The 19,598-nt window shown below is 46.3% G+C and overlaps 1 long non-coding RNA gene across 1 annotated transcript in view; it reads left to right on the top strand.

Annotated features, from left to right (window-relative positions):
• Positions 1-13,962, top strand: part of LOC114484241 (uncharacterized) — a 17,426-nt gene extending 3,464 nt beyond the window's left edge. The window contains exons 2-4 of the long non-coding RNA XR_003676907.2: positions 4,019-4,151; positions 4,823-4,991; positions 13,515-13,962. This is a non-coding gene — a long non-coding RNA (uncharacterized lncRNA). The remainder of the gene's footprint in view (positions 1-4,018; positions 4,152-4,822; positions 4,992-13,514) is intronic.
• Positions 13,963-19,598: the final 5,636 nt, after the last annotated feature.

Below are 19,598 nucleotides of genomic sequence, written 5' to 3'. Positions count from 1 at the left end.
ATCATTGTTTGTTTGCTCTTTAGTTCTTCTAGGTCCTTGTTAAACATTTCTTGTATTTTCTCCATTCTATTTCCGAGATTTTGGATCATCTTTACTATCATTACTCTGAATTCTTTTTCAGGTAGACTGCCTTTTTCCTCTTCATTTGTTTGGTCTGGTGGGTTTTTACCTTGCTCTGTCATCTGCTGCATATTTCTCTGTCTTCTCATTTTGTTTAACTTACAAACAAGTTTGGGGTCTCCTTTTCACAGGCTGCAGGTTCATAGTTCCAGTTGTTTTTGGTGTCTGCCCTCAGTGGGTAAGGTTGGTTCAGTGGGTTGTGTAGGCTTCCTGGTGTAGGGGACTGGTTCCTGTGTTCTGGTGGATGAGGCTGGATCTTGTCTTGCTGGTGGGCAGGACCGTGTCCGGTGGTGTGTTTCGGCATGTCTGTGAACTTAGTCTGATTTTAGGCAGTCTCTCTACTAATGGGTGGGGTTGTGTTCCTGTCTTGCTAGTTGTTTGGTGTGGGGCATCCAGCACTGGAGCTTGCTGGCCGTTGGGTGGAGCTGGGTCTTAGCGTTGAGATGGAGATCTCTGGGAGAGCTCTTGCTGATTGATACTATGTGGGGCTGGGAGGTCTTTGGTTGTCCAATGTCCTGAACTCGGCTCTCCTACCTCAGAGGCTCAGGCCTGACACCAGGCTGGAGCACCAAGACCCTGTCAGCCACAGGGCTGCTGGTCTTGAAGAGTCCCCTGGAGAGGCGGGGCGGCTGTCCCTCACCTTGGGGCCATTCATCCATGTGAACCTACACTCAGCTCCTCAATTAAATGCAAAGTTGTTCTCAATCCTTTTCCCCTACACAAGGCTGAGGACAGGAGAATCCTAGGGAAGGAAGTAGCATTAAAATCATGCTGTTCAAGTTGACCTTTGTGGTTGTCCTCATCCTGAAATTGTGCATTAAAACTCAGCGTGAGCAAGCCCCCCATCTTTGAGCATGGTCGTGCTTACTGAGCCAGACCCACGTCCCTAAAGTGCAGGAGCACATGCACGTTTTGGGGGCAGTGCACGAGTGTGGTGTGACATTGTGCCTCTGGACCCCTGGGCTCCTCTCTCAGTGGCAGCCCTCTCAACCTGCACTGAACAGTGCCTGGCACAAAGAAAGATGAGGATGAAACAGGATTTCTTCCCTACCTTTGAAAACTTCAAAGAAATTGTTCCCAGTCTGGTTCTGATGATCCATGTCTTAAGCAAAGTGCACACAAAGATTGGAAATCTGCACACTGATCGGAAATAGTTTTTGGAAAGTCAGATTTAATCCCACGAGCCAAATGATCACTACCAACAACGTTCAGGGAAAACCAAAGTCCACAGCAAATTTTAATTTGGCAAGTGCATAAAATGTTCAAAAGAGCAGAGGTCTCATTTACATTCCTCCCTCTTATATGGGATTTTCTTCTATATTAGTAATTAAAGGGTGCAGCCTATAGAGCGCAACTATATCCCATAATAGCCATCGGGGACACACTAACAACTTCCTTGAAGTAACGCACACTAGGGTGTTTATGGTTCAGTGTCACATAGGCTCTCTTTGATCTAAATTAGGATTCATTGGCAAACTCACAATAGGCTCCACATGTACCCCTCTCAACCTCTTTCTTTTAATCATGGAAATTAGAGATGGAAAATACCCATTAAGTCACTTAGTCCACTTCCCTGCCAGGGTGAAATTGTTGCCTGTGATACAGGGGTAGTGCTTGGTCCAGCTTAAATTTAAATGTCTCAGGGGATAGGCAGTCTCCTGATTTTATAATTTTCCTCTTTCCCTTAAAATTCAGAGGAGGAAAAATACAAAACGGAGGAAGAGATTTCCTCCCCTCCTGTGGGTTGGAAGTAATGTTGATGGGTCGGTGAATGTGCTCACAATGGTGGCAGCTTTCTGGAAACCACACCTCTTGAGATGGCCGTTTCATTCCTGGTAAGGGACACAGTTTAATTCAACGCCTGTCCCCCAGCGTGTTTTACTCTTCAGCTTAATGGAGCTCTCCAGATTCCTGGACTTCTCCTGTAAACTCGAGCGAGCAAGCACTCCAGCTTTGGTGAGGGGGCATGAGGCCCAGCAAAGGAGAACGTTTGTCTATTTTAGGCTTGATGGTTGATTAGTTATAAACTGCACAGGCCCTCCTGGTTAGAGTGTGATGTCACCCATGATGTGTGAGCTCATGGATGAAACACCCCCTGTCTTATTCTACTCAGTGACCAGTTGAGGTATTTTTCTACTTGGAACATTTGGCATCTGAAAGATGAGAGGTGCGCGTGGCCGCACAATGAATCCTCTCTTGACTCATGTTCAGCAACAGAAGCAAGACCGCCACTCAGCGTCTGCCCGCATCTCCCACTGTGGAAGTCAAGTCGATGGGAAAGTAGCAAAATCCACTGACTGTCTTCCCAGTGGGGCCTTTACTGGAGAACACACGGCAGTGGCTGAGATGAGACTTAAAAAGGGAAATGATGACCCATGATGAGATTCACATTTGGGGTTTATTTCAGAGGCTTTCTTTTAGTTTGCTAAAATCACCTGTGAGATTGTATTAATTTAGGAAAATCTGATAAGTGAACATTTCAGATTCTGATACAGATGTTTTAGTGTGTGATTATTCACATTGTAAGATGGAAGTCTCCCCCACCCCCAAATCCCTGCCTCACATTCACTGTGGGTTCCACGAAGTAGCTGACTTTCCTAATGCATTTGAAGGAGGATCAGGTTTGCAAAACCTGATGCAAAACAATGTCTTAGGAAGATACTTACTGTGGTTTCTATTAGGCAGAAAAAGTTTGCTTTCGATATGTCTGTATTCGTTGTGCATTCACAGAGACATGTTTCAGGGCTTCTACAATGTACAATGTATTCCTGGGATGACTCTTGTTTTAAATACCCTTGGGTAACAATGGATAATGGGTCTTCGAATAGAAAAAAAAAAAAAAAGAAAAGGTTGGAATCAGTTATAAGTTGATGGCCTAGAATTAGAATTCTGTTGAATGCAATTCTAGTATTGGATCCTGTACTTGGCTAATGAAAAGCTCAAATTTTAAAGCAGTTGTGGCCAAGACTGCTTGCTGTTCTCCCAATATCCATTCTCCCTGATTTTAGTGCCTCAGTTTCCCGCCCACCTGCCGTCTCACTGTGTCCTGGCTGAGAAGATGTGAGGGAAGTGGTGTGGAGCCCCCTGCGGTGTGTCCTTAGGGACACGCCCTTCCCCTCTTCCTCTTGCTGTTAGCCTGGAAAGCGGGCGAGGTGGCTGGAGCCCCAGCTGCCTTCTTAGAGCACTGGGATGAAGACCACATCCTGGGAGTGACTGAAGGTGGCTGCGTCCCAGATAATTTCATGGAGCTGCCAGACTAACCCTAGAGAACCCTTCTCTGGACTTCTTTTACATGAAAGGCTAAAACCTAGTGGGTTAAAGTCATTGTTTTCTCAGGGTTTCCTAATCAAACCTAATCCTGATGAGGTAGATACTTAACACCTCGTTAAAGCCAAAATATTTCCATTTCAGCAGATAATCAATGCCAGCTCACATTTATTCCTTTGAACATGGCCTTGAAATGTTTGGAGACATAGGTGTATGGAATAACCCCAAACTTACAGATTCTCAAATATATGATCAGCTAAAATAACAATAAGGACATTGAGGAAAAGTGTTTTCATTCACTTTCTCGTATCTGTTCTGTTCACAACATGTAGGAATGTACACACACTCTCATTCCATAGAGGATTTAATGAGAACGCAGGCCAAAATAATGGGTAGTGTAAATAAAAATAGAGGGAGGGCGAGGAAAAGCATAAGTAGGGGGTCAGGACCAGGAAAAGATAAAAACAGACAGAGGTACATGTAGGCTCCAGAGAGGTGTGCGTATATGAGAACATTTGTGGTATGGGAAGAAAATACATTAGAATGTTTAGTTAGAGACGTTTTTCATCTAGAATGAGAGGTGTTAAGATTTACTGCCATCTAACATGTGTTTGTCATGTGCTTCCCTCAGCTGGCTCCTGACACTTCTGGAAGGCGTCTGAGGAACCCTGGGCAGACGCCCTACAGCCGGAGAACCCCAGAGCCTCCTTGTTTGCTCGGCTGCTTGCAGCAGGCTGGGACATCTTGCAGCACACATGCGTCCAGTTAAGTGGATTTCTGGTTTGTATTGCCCATGTTTAAGTATATCCTCACAAAAGGAGGTTAGTAGCTTAAAAATATTTCTGCAAAGAAACTGCTGGTTTTGCTTGTCATACTGGTATTATCTTCAAGCAAAGAAGGTACTGGTGTTGCTTGAGCAAGCTCTTTGTCAGACTCATTAAAAGTAAATATAATCTAGTTGGGGCTGAAAGAAGAGGCTAAAATAATTTTGAAATTATTAGAAGACCCTTTGAAATATGCATTTATATCCCCATTCATTAACAATGAACTTCAACCTCTGTGTATATTATGATTTATATTATCTTTTATTTAAAGATAAATCCCTATACCTAATAGGGATTTATCTTTAAATTTTTCCCTTATGGAGATGGTGAGATTAAAAAAAAAAAGGTTTGGGGGCCCCTGGTATAGGCTATAAAGGCCCACAACTTCAAGTTTGATTCTGAGCTTCCTAGAAGCTTAAAAAAATGAGAGAGACAGAAAGAGTGATGGACAGTTAGGACATAATTTTCATGGTCAGAAATGACAAAACATATTATTTTCTCAAGGTAAGTAAAGCTTTTCTCAGCTTAAAAAAAAAGTTTTTTATGGGGGCTTTTCCTTTGGGGCCTGGGTGATACAGTGGACAATATCCTCAAAAATTTTCCCATGGCAGATGCTGTAAAGAGTTTCATTTGACGGCTTCACAAAGGATTTTTGGTAAATGTTGACAGAAAAATATCCAAATGCAACTCTAGGAAAGACGTTCTACGAGGGACGAGGGTGACACAGTGCAGGGATTCAGCTTTCTGCTGGTGCATCTAAACGCAAGGCTGGGACCTAGAGTAAGTATACCTTTCCATAGACGTCACTTCCTCCCGTGGGTTTGGGTTGGAGCATGCTGCAGCAGTCTGAGCTTAGGTTCCCTGACACGGCTGGAGTGTTGGTTACTCAACGTGCTAGTTGGGGCAGATTCACATGCTTGGGAAACTAAAGAGAGGGACCATCTTTATGAGAGAAACAAAGGAGTTCAGGGATGCCCTGACCTGGGTGGAGACCCATCCCACCTGTGCCGAGAGGGAGGTACCCAGGCTAAGCTATGCATGTTAAACTGGGACCCAGGCTCGCACAGTAGCAACACCAAGGGGTGAGCTCATCACCTGCTCCCATGATTCCCTCGGCCTTAATGCGGGCAGTCGGGTGGAGGATTTCCCCACCCATGACCATGATTAGATTTCAGGCAGCAGAATTTTTTCCTGCTTTCACGCTTTCAGTGAAAGCTTTTCCTCAACACGGATGTGTGTGTTTCTTAGGCAGTTACTGGCTGGTGAGGAGCATTCTGGTGAGGCCCAGAATCAGGCTACCTAATTTTGAACCCTGGCTCCACTGCGTACTAACTATGAAATCTGGGAAAAATTTATATCCCTTTTCTGTGCCTCAGTTTTCTCATTTGTCAAAAAAAGAAAAAAGAAAAAAAGAAAGAATGAGAGAAAAGAAAAGTGTGTGAGTAGTATCTCATAACAATGAGAATTAAATGAATTAATACCTGTAAACTGCTTAGGACAGTGCCTGGAAATGTCACTGATTTACAGCATAAGCAAAGAGCACATAACTCTAAAGAAATGATGGGCTCTGGAATCAGGCTGCCTGAGGTCACCCCTTGGCTCTTCCTTGTGCCACTTGTGTGGCCTCCCTTGTTCCTCCCTTGTAACTTGGGGACAGGTTGCCACATTGGTTACTCGAGACAGCATCTAGAACATAGTCAGGACGTGCTTGCACGAGGTAAAGTTTCCACACGTGCTGTTTGCTACTATTCTAAGTGCTGTGTCGTCAATTGGGATCTTCGGAGTGGTGACATTTAATTTTTAGGTGACTTTTACGTCCAAGTGGTTCAGTTTTCACCGTCACCCTGTAACAATTGACAGACGGTTTCACGCTTGGCTTAAAATTCAAACCAGGGTCACTGGCACTGGATGCCCCTTTTTCTATGCTCTGATTTTCTTAAACCTGTGCAAAACGATTGCCAGAGCATTGCAGAAACAATACATTTCAGTCCACATTTTTCTTGAGGAATTTTTGTGCCATAATTTGGTTAACATCTCTGAAGTGGCAAACCTGTGATTTGTTTTCACTGAAATCTCCCGAGACTCCCAGCTCTGTCATAATCCTCTGACCCGCCTGTGGGCCTCGCCCCTCCCTCCTCTCAGTCACCTTCCCTCCCAGCTGGATGACAAAACTGTGATACCCATGCCTAGCAGACTGGAAGCTTGCAACATTGAAGCAATGAGCTAGCTGCTCCTACTTGTTATGTTTTGGGTGTGTTTTCCGAGCGAATGTGAAAGTTGAGATAAATCTGGGTAATGTTTCATGAATCTCTCCCCCGCCTCTCCCTACCACTCTACCTACTAGTTCTTCACATGCAATGACTATTTACCTCAAGTTCCAATCAGAGCCCCCAGGATGGCCTTCCGGTGGAGGGAGGGGAGCCGTGTTCTCTTGGATGCAGTTGGATGCGCTTGTGCTCGAGGCCCAGTTGGGACATCTGGGACCTAATTAAAGATGGGTTAAGGAGGATGCCAAAGGGCTTTTTAAAAATTTAAATCTCCTAAACCACAAAAAACCTTATGCTCTGTGTCCGCACTGGGTTAAACCAGGATTCATCTTTTGCTGGCACACACTCATGTGTGTACTGGCTGCTTGAATGTGGAAATCTATCTGTGCCCATTGGTAGATGCCCCTGCCCCAAGCCCCTGTGCCAAGCCCTCTCCCTCACCCCAGCTGCTCTGGACCCCACGGGAAGCCTCCCTTCGCCCCCCCATGATCCAGAATGTCATGCCTAGACTAAACCGGATGGTAAGGTTAATTTGTAAAGTGTCACTGTGTCACAGATCTGGCCCCAGTGAGCCTCAAGTATCCTCTGTCTGCCCTCTTCGAGTCTCTTTCCTGTCCCTTGGCATCCTTGATCCCTCAGCAGCCTTCACATCTTGACTGGTGAGAACTTCTGCTACTCACAGCTGTGACCAGGGGCAAGTTCTTACCCTGCCCTGGCTTCAGGTCGCCCTCTGCAAAAGGGAGATAAGAAAATGACTGGGGCCTGGAGCTTGGCACATGGGAACCTCTCAAGAACATTAGCTCTCTTCCTCCTGCTGCCCTTTTCCTTCCCTCCCCCTCCTCTTCTTCCTCCTCATTGCCACCAACATTCTGCACCCAGGGACCCAGTCTTGCTCAGTAGCTATTTACCAAGCCCTACTAGGGAGTCAGATGTTAATTAAAATGCTAATAGTGCTACGTGTGTTCAGAAAAGGGTCAAAGGGGAGGGGGAGGGGAAGCTTCATCCTTCTTGTTCTGACCTATCCACTTTTCGCTGACTCTGGATGAACATTCAAGATGATGAGAGTGTGTTTTCAATTCTCCAGTGACTCCTGGGATGCAGCTTCTAGTCATTTTATTCCATAAAGGATAGTCTCCCTGCTGGGCCTGCCCTATTTTATCCAGCCTCTTGTCTGCATTTTGTTATCTTTTCTGGCAAGTCTGATCCCAGGGGCTTTGCCTAGCGCTTTGCCAGTGGTTCTTAAACTTCTCTGCACACTGGAATCACCTGAGTATCCGAAACCAGTACTGGTGCTTGGCTCCCATCCCAGTGTTCTGATTTGATCCATACGGGGAGCCCTGTGGACAGCGGGAGCTTTCAAATCTCCCCAGGAGATTCTAACATACAGCGAGGTCTGGGAACCATTGTCAGAGCAACCTCACGCCATGTCGGACACAGGGATACAGGTGAATTCTTGTTGGGTTCCTGGGTGTGGGTGGGGTGTGGATCCATGTGTGGCATTTAGTTGTAATAAACTTTCGTCATTCCCTGTTTATCCTTTCCTGACGGCAATTGTTCTCAAACTTTAGTGTGCATCAGAATGATCTGGGGAGCTTGGTAAAATCCAAATCACTGGGCCCTACGCCCAGACCTTCTGACTCAGTAGATGTGCGTGTGTTGCGGGTGGAGGAGAATTTGCATTTGTAACAAGTTCCAAAGTGACACTGTTGCTGCTGGTCCAGTGACCACGCTTTGAGAACCACTGCCTTAAAGCAGTGTTTTCCCTCCTTTCCTGGGCACCTGTTAAGGAACACAGGATCTTGGGTCCTGCCCCAGCTTGCCGTACCTGACTGTCCAGGGAGGGGTTTGGGCTTAGTTTTGTTAACAGGCATCTAATGGCTCTTATCTTTGGGGAGGTTTGGAAATGCAGCCTTAAAGCAACATGAAGTGAAGAAGGAGACCCACAAGCCTATGTTAGAAAAATAAATATTTGAGTTTGGAGTTTTGGAGTTGCCGGTGGTTTGGCTGATAATTTTTTTAAAAAATGTAATAAATATATTTATAAAAAAACACTAAAAGTGTTTTAGGACTTCCCCCTCTTTTCATCCCAAGCTCAGCCTTGGGCTGAGTTAGTACTGGATCTCCTAATGGATGGTATAGAATGACTCAGCTAAAGCAGCGGGTCTATTGTGGAACATTGCTCAGCATTATAGGGCTTTCCTGTATAGAATGTAACTTACCTCAACTTTTTTTTTTTTTTTTTTTTTTGCGGTACGCGGACCTCTCACTGCCGTGGCCTCTCCCGTCACGGAGCACAGGCTCCGGACGCACAGGCCCAGCGGCCATGGCTCACGGGCCCAGCCGCTCCGCGGCATGTGGGATCCTCCCGGACCGGGGCACGAACCCGCGTCCCCTGCATGGGCAGGCGGTCTCTCAACCACTGCGCCACCAGGGAAGCCCTGCCTCAACTTATTTTCGAACCCCATCTCACAGATGATTTAGGGGATGGGGAAAAATTTTTAATTGAAAACTGAAGACTGATATCTCTTTTTCTGCTTTAAAACAGTTAATTCAGGGTCTTACTGGTAAATGCTCAAACGTTGGGAGTTTCTCCCCCTTCCTCCTCTTCTAGCCGATCTGGTTTCTGGTGTAGGGGGATGCTCAGGTGTCCAGTGTGTCAAGGGAGAGGGGATAGCTGATCCTTAAATATGAAGGTCACCTGTCAGTGATCTTGATGGCCTGCCCACATTGTCATGATTATCCCAGCAGCCCTCAGGCCTGCATATGATTTTCTCCTGGGGTAGCAAGTCTCCTGCCAGGTTGACAGTGGGTCCATGACTTAGATTTTCAAATGGGTGCTGGAATTTGTTCTGCCAATGAAGAGGAGGAATTTACACATTGGTAGATGTCTATGAATTTTCTTGGGCTCAGGAAGATTCAGTGACTTGCCCTAGATCACAGAACCTGCTTTTTCGTGATTGACCAGGGGCAGAATGCAGGTCACGTGGTTCTTGGACAAGGATTGGGGATGTTTGCCCCATCCTGTGTCACCATCCCCACATCTGTGCCTGCCCACAGCTCATCCCTCACGGCCCCCTGTTTCACTCTATCTCCATATGCTGATCTTAGCTTCTCCAGATCCATGAGACAATTTGTTATAAGAGAAATTGACAGGGTTGAGCCAAAATCTGCTGTCTTTAGACCTAAATATGACATAGACCTCAATTCCCAAAGACTTAAATGCCAAGTTGTGTAGAAAAGCATTCCATTCACTCACTCATTCACGCATGCATGTATTTATGGAGCCTCAACCGTGTATCGGCATTGTGCTGGGTACCAGGGAACAAGTACACAGCAAGGTCCCAGACATAGGCACATAAAGATGAAATTGCAACACCAGGCAGCCTTTGATTAAGATCAAAGTACTGATGCTGTTAAGTAAGAGCTGGGAGGAGAATGTGCCTTGTGCTGGGACAGTAAGGGATGCTTTCATTGAGGGGCTGGGTCTTAGGGCCAGGCTCTGGGCTGAGTTAAAGCTCAAGGGGGGGTGGGATGAACCTGACAGGTGTGGAGATTGAACTGTGCAGGACGCCACACACCACAAGTGTGTCCTGGGGTGGGTGAATTCTAGTGAGTTGTCAGACGTCATGGTCATTTACAAACTGGGGGAGCAGATGACATGGAGACTATGGAAGAAAGGGATGAAGGGTAGGGACAGGGGATAGAGTTTGATCTTGTGCCACCAGGAAGATGTTAAATTTCATAGTATTTTATCAAGAGCAGATACTGGTGTGAGTTAAATTGATTCAAATGCAAAAACCACCAAATCTTAGGTGTACCAAATTCTCTAAGCTTTGGGAAAACTGGAAATTTTACAATCTATTGATTTCAGTGCTCCATTGGTGCACTGGTGTAGTAATTGTACCTAAGAAATGTTTAATATGAAGTCTATTTTTCCTCTCATAAAACTTAAGGATGAGGGCTTCCCTGGTGGCGCAGTGGTTAAGCCTGCCGATGCAGGGGACGTGGGTTCGTGCCCCGGTCCGGGAAGATCCCACATGCCGCGGAGCGGCTGGGCCCGTGAGCCATGGCCACTGGGCCTGCGCGTCCGGAGCCCGTGCTCCGCGAAGGGAGAGGCCACGGCAATGAGAGGCCCGCGTACCGCAAAAAAAAAAAAAACAACAAAACTTAAGGATGAAATGTATGAGGGAAGACAACACAGGGTATATTTTTGTAGAACTTGTAGTAAATTCAAATTATCCTACTGCACAGCTGGGTCCGTTCATTGGCCTGACTCCAAAAGGTTATAAAGGGAATGTGAGCAAAGGCAGCTTCTACTCCTCGGAGTTCATACAAATCCAAACCTTTTACAATTCTTTCTATGTTGGCCCTAAAATGTTACTTGACTGAAATAATCTTCCCCTGGATAGCAGAGAATGTCTCACAAACTACAGATGGATTGATCCGCTTGACATTCCAGGTTCCTGATAGCTAATGCTGGCTCCCCTTTTTCTAGAATACAGATCTTGTGTCTGATTTAAGGGTAGGAATGATTTAAGACTCAATTACCCTCCTTTTAACGACGCCTGTAGTGCCTCTTACTCTGAATTGTATAGCATTTCCCATTTGGTTCCCTGTGCTCCAAATAATTCTCCTCTCCATTTTAATGTACTGACTTCTTCCTTGACTTTAAGACTCACCTTGAAAGAAAATGAATATTTATTGATGCTTCATATACACCAGACCCTGCACCAGCCACTGACATTGATTGTCTATGTAAAACGATCAACAGCTCTTTGAAGAAGCGATTATTTTTGCCTCCCCCCCAAAAAAACTAATTTTTCATTTTACAGGGAAGAAAGCAAGGCTCAGGGAAGCTAAGGAATTTGCCCATCGCCACATGTGGCGGTGGAAGTGAATCAAGGTAGCTGCGGGGCTGGCTATGATTTCTCCTCATCTGAGAAAGGCCCGCAGTACCCAGGCGTGGGGGGAGGCACCTGACCCTCGGCAGACCAACTTAATCATTCCCTGGGGGTTTTGCAGCTGGAACTGGGGACAGGGAGCTAACCTCTCCCCAGTGTTTAAACTGGGGATGAGGAAGAGGTCGTGGTTGCACTCCATGGACAAAGCCTGCCTGGGAGAAATCATGCTGACTCAGAGCAAGAGGGAGGGAAAGACAGCACATGGGGGCTGTGAGGCCCTGGGCCCCGCCCCCACCGCCTCTGACGTCCAGCGGCCTCCCTGCCCTTCCCAGACCCCAGACGGGGATGTGAGCCTTCCAATAAGTTTGCCCTTTCGCTCAAGGGTTTCTGTCTTTTGCAATCGAGTGTCCTAATTTTCCTGGTGTGCAGCACAGAGATTCCAGAACGCACGCCTTTTCCATCAGCTGTAGGACAGGAAACGGAGGTTGTCCTCACCAGGCCTTCCCTGGCTCAATCCCGCGGAAAACCTGTAAGTGATGTCATCTGGTCACACCCGCCCCATGGCCTTCTTCTTACATTTGGGGAAACAAGGAAGGAAGGCAAGAGTCTGACAGTAGCAAACTGCATTCCATGCTATGACCACAAGTACTGTGCTTGTTCCGCGTGACTTACCTGAGCACACAGACCATGACTTTTGAATTATTACATCCAGTATTGGGACATCTCAACTGTAAACACATTTAATAATGGGGCTTTGAATCTAAATGAAGTCTTGTAAGAATATCTGGAATTAAACTATCTTTGAGTCAAGAAACAGGCAAGCAAACAAATATCCAGGCTTACAGAGTATGCACAAGGCTACATTTGATTGAGAGACAAAAAAAAGTCATTGGAAAGGAGGTAAACAACAAGAAGTGTGCATGGGAGAATGAGTGAAAGCCGAGTGCTTCGCCCTGAACCATGACCTGCCTGGGCAAGTTCCTGAGGCCTGAGCAACAGAAAATACAAGGCAGGGGTCCCTCCCTGAAAGGAGCTCTTGCTCTATGTTGATTATTAGCAGCAGAGAAACGTGGATTCAGCAGATAGGCTCAGTGTTTGCAAGGTGGAACTGGAGAGACCTCAAGAGGCTAGACCTTCTCGGTCACCTCTCTTGGCCTCCCTTTGCCCCGGGCTCCTCCCTGGTAACATGAAGACAATCACAGATGCTCCCTACCAGCTCTAAGATGCAATAATTCTGCGAGCAGGAATGGAAAGGGAACACCATATGCCATTTTCCAATGGAATCTCAGTAGGCACCTGCTTAGATAATGCATATCTTCTAGAAAAGGCAGAGGAGACTGGATTAGCGTGGCTGCTTTTCTGCTCAGTGGCAGCTGGTGGCGGGAATGGACAGAGACAGTGCGACTCCTGTTATCCCCATGACTGACTTGTCTTTTGTCATCTGCTCCCAATGAAAAAGAAAAAATGTTCTCCCCATCCCCACCCCTGGCCCTTTATAAGGAGTAAAACCAAATCTAAAAATAACAGGAGGGAGCAGGCTTAAACTGGCAGACAAGGAAACCCTGGAAACTCAGAAGTGGAGCATGGAAGAGTTTTAGGTGGAAGCATGTACCCAGGAACTGCCTGCGTTGGAGTGGACGATACGATGTGTGAGATCATCCCTGTGACCTCGGGACTGCATTTCAGATTTCCGCTTCTCGCTCCCAGTGGAAAGCAGCTGATTCCTTCCTTGGTAGAGGAGAGAGAAATACAGAAATACAGGTGTTTGCTTATGAACTGAGGGAGAACGGAGCGTCTCTCCTTAGGTACCGAGGCGAGTCTCAGTCTGCTTTGCAGACAAGTGGGCTGTGAATTGAATTCAGTGCGTGGGCTGGCGGGGAGCCAGCTAAGGACAGGTTAGTTTCCCGAGGGAGCTGGTTTCTGGGTATGAGCTACCTGGGAGGAGCGTCCTGGAAGAGAGCTGCACAGGGATGCCCAGCCGACTGTCTTTCCAGGATGCTCACGAACGTGTTTGGGAAGAACGGCAGAGGGGCGTGTGAGGCGGGCCAGAAGAAGGTGGTGTTTCTTGAGGTAGAAGAGGCACCTCCTGGAGAAGTTTTCTATCTGTGCAACTAAATTTTTGTGTCCTTCCGCAGGGTCGGAAAACAGAGCTTCTTGGAGAAGGTGCAGAACATTTATAGGGACAATACCTGGTCCAGGTGGCTTAGAAGCAATGCCAGCTAAAGTCTCTGGATTCATCAGGATGCTGTAGAAACAAGCAACCCCCAAGCTCCGGGGTTTAACGCAGCAACCTTCATTTCCTGCTCCTGTTACGTGCTCCCCTCGGTCGGCAGGAGGCTCTGCCCACACAGCCACTTAGAAGCCCATTGGAGTAAAAGCTGCCCCTCATCACCCTGGAGGGTCCCATGGGGTTTTTCTGTGCTTTCTCCCGGAAAAGACACTCCCTCCTCCTCCCAGCCTAATGGTCAGGACTAGTCACACGGCCATGCCCAACTGCAAGGGGGCTAAGCCTTGAGGAGTCGTCTGCATGCTCCAGTCAAGGAACAGTGAGGATAGCGTAGCACAGGGAGATCAGCTCGGTGCTTTGTGACCACCTAGAGGGGTGGGATAGGGAGGGTGGGAGGGAGACGCAAGAGGGAGGGGATATGGGGACATGTATACGTATAGCTGATTCACTTTGTTATTGTAAAGCAATTATACTCCAATAAAGATGTTAAAAAAAAAGGATTATGATAAAAAAAAAAGGAACAGTGAGGCTTCACGTGGAGGCACCATTGATCACTGGGCGTGCTGGGGGGTGACAGATTAAAGGGCAGTTTAGCATGATCCCTGGTAATACAAAGAGATGGGGGGGTGGGTAAGGATTAGAATATGTTTTCACAGATAGAGTATAGTATTCCCAGAGGTTCACTGATAGGCATCAAACTGGTCATTTGGCAGGTGGGATGAAATGGCTGTGTGTTTGTGTGGTAAAGGGGCAGGAATTCAGGCTAGAATAATTCTACGGTATTGCTTTTGTGAATGCTCCTGGAAACGCACATAGTTAATTTGTAGGCGATTAGAGTGTTGTTTTTCTTTTTTTGACACATATATATATTTTATTGAGGTACATTCATTTACAATAGAGAGTGTGTGTGTGTGTGTGTGTGTGTGTGAATGCTTAGAGTATAAAGAGTAACAAAGGCCTATTTTTATGAAGAACATATTGTTAAATTATTTGGGGTTAATATTGATTGCATATGCATATGACATGACATGCTGTGGACCTCTAGTTCTCCCCTCCCCCGCCAAAAGAAGCAAAGGAGGACCTTAAATATAAGAACAGAGATGAAACCTTCAACTCAATAACTCTCCAAAGAAGTCAAGTACTCTGTACAATTGAGATCCCATGGGTGTGCACAGTGGAACAAAGTGTATTAGCTCGTCTCATTTACAGTTGCATATTTCTAGCTAGAAGGCTTTGCCAGTATTCCACCTATTACAGTAATTTCAATGTAGTTTACATTATCCTTGGGTAAAAAAATAAAGTGGTGACTGAGACAGTCCAGCATTTGGTTATTTGGGGTTGTTTGTGTGGATTATTAAGCAAATAATCTACATATCACATCACACCATTCTGGTGATAATGCACTGATGATACCTGCTGAATTTAGTCTCAATCAATCTTTTTTTTTTTAAAGTTAACCTTTTAGCAAATATTTGCTGTTTTGTTTTACTGAATGAACCCATTTACTATTTTTTTTACAACTTAGAAAAGTCCTAGGAAACATTCAGTTAAAGCCGATAATGAGCACGGTCACTTACTTTATCATACGACTTTGTATACTTTAACTACAATATGCTTTCAACACACATTTATTGAACAGATTCTTTTTGCCAGCCTCACACACACCTTATTCCTAAGACTTAAAAAAATGGGATCTAGAAGACTTTAAAAAATGGACTTGGACTGAAGAAAGACTTCGAGAAACAATGCAAGAATCTCAGAGCTTCAGAACATTTATCACAAGGAAATTGATCACAGTCCAAAGGAGGTCCAGTTGCCGCCCTCCTTATGGAGGCTGAGCGTTCCTGACGGATTCCCGTCACTCTGGCTGAAGCCTGAGAGGTACAGCCTCCTTCCTCCCATCGTGTGCCACACTGAGCATCTTTCCTCTTTGCCCTTGGAAAGGCTGGTCTAAGATGACTCTCAGCCAAGCTTTTTTTTTTTTTGGCTGCGTTGGGTCTTCGCTGCTGTGTGTAGGCTTTCTCTAGTTGTGGTGAGCAGGGGCTACTCTTCGTTGCGGTGTTCAGGCTTCTCATTGCGGTGGCTTCCTGTGTTGCAGAGCGTAAGCTCTAGGCGCGCGGGCTTCAGTAGTTGTGGCTCGTGGGCGCTAAAGCGCAGGCTCAGTAATTGCGGCGCACAGGCTTCGTTGCTCCGCGGCATATGGGATCTTCCCGGACCAGGGCTCGAACCCGTGTCCCCTGCATGGGCAGGCGGATTCTTAACCACTGTGCCACCAGGGAAGCACTCAGCCAAGCTTTTTAAGAAATATGATTGTCAAGGGGTTGATGACCTGGCAAGTAGATTCCACCAACATTGGTATATTTTAAAATTATCAAAAGATAAAAAATATATATAAAAAGGAAAAGTTCTCGACCCTTCTCACATCATGGCACTGACAAAGCCCACAGTATCAGAGCAACACAACAGGGGGTGGTGCTGTGAAATGTGGCCACATTAGATGTAGCAGTGTGGAGGCAGATGCTACCCTGAAGTCTCACAGGTCAAAATAATAATTGGGAATTTAGGATGCTTCCAGGGAGGGCTATACGAATCCTGGTCGAATATAATTTCAACTGTATACGTAGGAAACAGGTTCAAAGTTTTCTCTCTGCAAGAACTGGTGGACCATTGCCACCTCTCGGCTTCCCCAGGTACACTCATGGCCCCGGGGGGGTCAGGATGGTGGGATCTCTGTTTCAGCTCTGCCCCTGACTAGCTGTGTAACTCCCGCTAACCTATAGACTCTTTTTCATCATCTGTAAAATCATCAAATTGATGATTTTTAAGGCTCCTAGTGCTGAAACTGCACGATATAAGCCAAATGTTCTTCATAGGGCTGTGTACAAATTCAGTGAATTTTTTAAAAGGACAACATATGTCAGGTGGCCTTGGCATGTTCCTTGTCGATTTTCATAAAGGTTCCATCAAGAGGTCCCCAACTGCCAAGAATACTCAACAGCAAAGGGATAGTCTCTTCCATTTTCCTAATGGTGTTGGGAAAACTGGATAGTCACGTGCAAAAGAATGAAATTGGACCCAAAATTACACCACTCACAAAAATTAACTCGAAATGGATCAAGGACTTAAGTGTAAGAACGAAAACTGTAAAACTCCTAAAAGAAAACATAGGGGAGAAGCTCCTTGACATCAGTCTTGCCAATGATTTTTTTGGATATGATAGCAAAAACATAAGCAACAAAAGCAAAAATCAACAAATGGGACTACATCAAACTAAAAGGCTTCTCTACAGTGAAAGAAACAATCAGAAAGATGAAAAGGCAACCTATGGAATGGGAGAAAATGTTTGTAAACCATATGTCTGATAAGGGGTTAATATCCAAAATCTATAAGAAACTCACACAACTCAATAGCAAAAAATCCAAACAAGCCCATGGGCAGAGGACTTGAATAGACATTTTCCCAAATGGCTAACAAGTACATGAAAATGTGCTCAATATCAGTAATCATCAGGGAAATGCAAATCAAAAACACAATAAGAGATCATCTCAGAGCTGTCAGGATGGCTATCATCAAAAAGTCTACAAATAACAAATGTTGGCAAGGATATGGAGAAAAGGGAACCCTCGTACACTGTTGGTGGGAATGTAAATTGGTGCAGCCAGTAGGGAGAACAGTATGGAGGTTCCTCAAAAAATTAAAAATAGAGCTACCCCATGATCCAGCAATTTCACTTCTGGGTATATATCTGAAGGAGATGAAATCACTATTTTGAAGAGATATCTGCACTTCCATGTTCATTGCAGCATTATTTACAATGCTGGAGACAAAGACATGGAGACAACCTAAGTTCCCATGACAGGTGAATGGATGAGCAAAATGTGGTATGTATATTCACCATGGGACACTACTCAGCCAAAGAAAAGAAGGAAATCCTGCCATTTGAAACAACATGGATGGACCTTGAGGGACTTTTTTTTTTTTTTTTTTTTTTTTTTTGGTGGTATGCGGGCCTCCCTCTGTTGCGGCCTCTCCCGTTGCGGAGCACAGGCTCTGGACGCGCAGGCTCAGCGGCCATGGCTCACGGGCCCAGCCTCTCCGCGGCATGTGGGATCTTCCCGGACCGGGGCACGGACCCGTGTCCCCTGCATCGGCAGGCGGGCTCTCAACCACTGCGCCACCAGGGAAGCCCCCTTTAAGGGACCTTGAGGCTCACTTTCAGGAACCTCACTTAGCCTATGCTAAGTGAAATAAGTCAGATAGAAAAAGACAAATACCATATGACTGCACTTATATGTGGAATCTAAAAACATCAAACTCATAGAAGCAGAGAGTAAAATGGGGGCTTCCAGGGGCTGAGGGGTGGGGAAATGGGGAGATGTTGGTCAAAAGGTACCAACTTTCAGTTATAAGATGAGTAAGTTCTAGGGATCTAATGTACAGCCTGGTGATTCTAGTTAACAATACTATACTGTATACTTGAAAGTTGCTGTGAGAGTAGAGGTTTAAGGTTCTCACCATAGCAACAGCAACAAAATGGTAATTATGTGAGGCGAAGGATGTGTTAATTATCCTTATTATGACAATAATTTCACAATATATACGTGTATCAAATCATCACAATGTACACCTTAAACTTACACAACGTGACACATCAATTATATCTCAGTAAACCCGGGGGAAAAAAAGAGGTCTCCAGCTGCTGACCAAGCCTGGCCACGTTGTACCCTGGACAGGTCTTCTCCTGGCCTCACTGGTGGCCCTGTAGGCAGAGGAAGGCTCTTCTCATCTCTGCCTGAAGAAGCCAAGCACCAAGCGGCTTTCACTCAAGGTTCGTTCTGAGAGAACGAGGATGGGGCCGGGGCGGTACCAGGCAGTGTGACTTCTGGCGCTAACCTGAATTCCGGGTCCCGTCCAGCCCTCCGTTTCCATCACAATGAGCTGGATCTTCACTGTTTGTGCTCAGGGTGATGTACCAGCTCGGATGCCTTTTGTGGATGCCTTTTGTGCCTGCCAACTGTTGACATTTGCGAGGACTTGGTAATCCGATAGTTTAGTTTATCCTTTTAAGTGGGGGAGCGGGAGACACCGAACTCCATTTTCCAACAAAAACTGAAAACCACTTGCTCCCAGACATATGAAATGAAAACCTGACATGTTTCTCCTTGAGCGCTCGCACCAGGCTCTGTGGCTCCAGATTCTTTTGTTTGGCTTGCTCTGCCTGCAGCCTTCCCCATTTCAGAGGATGGCAACTTCATCTTCCAGTTACTCAGCCCAAGAGTTCTGGAGTCATCCCACATTCAACTGGCCAGGAAATCCTCTTGGCTCTACCTTCACTCAATATCCAGAATCCAGCCTCTTCTCACCACTGCCACTGCTACCACCCAGCTCCAAGTCGCCAGCATCTCTTGGCTGGACACTTTCAGGAGCCTCCCAACTGTTCTGCCTGCTTCTGCTTATCCTTGACACAGCAGCCAGGGTGATCCTGTTACAACCCAGGTCAGACTACATCACACCTCTGCTCAAGACCCTTTTTGCCTGCCACCTCACTCCTGGTAAAAGTGAAAATTCCAACTGCTCTCTACAGGGCCTAACAGGATATGGCCCTGTGCTGACTCTCTGACCAACCCTCCTACTCCTCTTTTTTTTTTTTGCGGTACGCGGGCCTCTCACTGTTGTGGCCTCTCCCGTTGCGGAGCACAGGCTCCGGACGCGCAGGCTCAGCGGCCATGGCTCACGGGCCCAGCCGCTCCGCGGCATGTGGGATCTTCCCGGACCGGGGCACGAACCCGTGTCCCCTGCATCGGCAGGCGGACTCTCAACCACTGCGCCACCAGGGAAGCCCTCTCCTACTCCTCTTATTCATCCTCTCCAGCCATACCAGGCTCCTTGTTCCTTAAGCAAGCGAGCCATACTCCTGCCCCAGGGCCCTTGCATTGTCTGTTTATTCTGTCTGCAATGCTGTTTCCCCAGATCACTGTCGAGCTTGCTCCCT

Source organism: Physeter macrocephalus, chromosome 2 (genome assembly GCF_002837175.3).
Source record: "Physeter macrocephalus isolate SW-GA chromosome 2, ASM283717v5, whole genome shotgun sequence".
Taxonomy (NCBI): domain Eukaryota; kingdom Metazoa; phylum Chordata; class Mammalia; order Artiodactyla; family Physeteridae; genus Physeter; species Physeter macrocephalus.
The sequence above is the reverse complement of the archived record's forward strand: the minus strand, read 5'-3'. Positions and strand labels throughout refer to the sequence as shown.